Source organism: Limulus polyphemus, unplaced genomic scaffold (assembly GCF_000517525.1).
Source record: "Limulus polyphemus unplaced genomic scaffold, Limulus_polyphemus-2.1.2 Scaffold9988, whole genome shotgun sequence".
In the NCBI taxonomy this organism is placed as follows: domain Eukaryota; kingdom Metazoa; phylum Arthropoda; class Merostomata; order Xiphosura; family Limulidae; genus Limulus; species Limulus polyphemus.
In genome coordinates, this window is record NW_013675598.1 from 6680 (window position 1) to 8146 (window position 1467).

Here is a 1467-nt window from a genome sequence, read left to right on the forward strand (position 1 = left end):
GAGATAACAACGAAATTTAAATTTTATAATTATTTTTTTTAAATTATGAGTTTAATCAAATTCTTCTGTGTTATGAACTTGACAAAATATGGAATATCATTAATTTCAAGAACTAGGTGTTAGTGGAAACGTCTTTGTAACGCAACGTCAAGTGTGAAAATATGTTTTATTATTAATCTTAAAATGAAATAGCTACGTCTTTGTAACGCAACGTTATGTGTGAAAATATGTTTTATTAGTAATCTTATAATGAAATAGCTACACGTCTTTGTAACGCTACGTCAAGTGTGAAAATATTTCTTATTATTATTAATCTTAAAATGGAATAGCTACGTCTTTGTAACGCAACGTCAAGTGTGAAAATATTTCTTATTATTATTAATCTTAAAATGGAATAGCTACGTCTTTGTAACGCAACGTTATGTGTGAAAATATGTTTTATTAGTAATCTTATAATGAAATAGCAACGTCTTGGTAACGCAACGTCAAGTGTGAAAATATGTTTTATTAGTAATCTTATAATGAAATAGCAACGTCTTGGTAATGCAACGTCAAGTGTGAAAATATGTTTTATTAGTAATCTTATAATGAATTAGCTACGTCTTGGTAACGCAACGTCAAGTGTGAAAATATGTTTTATTAGTAAGCTGTAAGTTCCTATACCATGTTGATCACTTGAGGTTCAGATCTCACACCAGATAAACTCTTAGTATCATTAAAGAATTCCCAGATGTTTATTCCTTACACCAAGCCCATATTTTAGTATTACGTAGAACCTATCTTTGCACGTACAACCACCAGTACTGTGAATAAAAAATAATAATTATGTTTGTTTTTATTAGTTCACTTAAAGATTATTGCTGCAGAATCTGACAAAAATATGTAATTGTAAGGAAAATATGTAAACAAATAATCCTAGTGTCAGATGGTGATCTCTCTAAACAAATAATTTCAGTCAATGTCAGATGGTCATCTCTCCAAACAAATACTCCCAGTGTCAGATGGTGTTCTCTCCACACAGATACTCTCAGTGAGTGTCAGATGGTGTTCTCTCCAAACAAATACTCCCAGTGTCAGATGGTGTTCTCTCCAAACAAATACCCTCAGTGTCAGATGGTGTTCTCGCCAAACAAATACTTTCAGTGAGTGTCAGATAGTGTTCTCTCCAAAAAATACCCCCAGTGTCAAAAGGTGTTCTCTCCAAACAAATACTCCCAGTGTCAGATGGTGTTCTCTCCAAACAAATACTGCCAGTGTCAGATGGTGTTCTCTCCAAACAAATACTGCCAGTGTCAGATGGTGTTCTCTCCAAACAAATACTCCCAGTGTCAGATGGTGTTCTCTCCAAACAAATACTGCCAGTGTCAGATGGTGTTCTCTCCAAACAAATACTCTCAGTGTCAGATGGTGATCTCTCCAAACAAATACTGCCAGTGTCAGATGGTGTTCTCTCCAAACAAATACTCT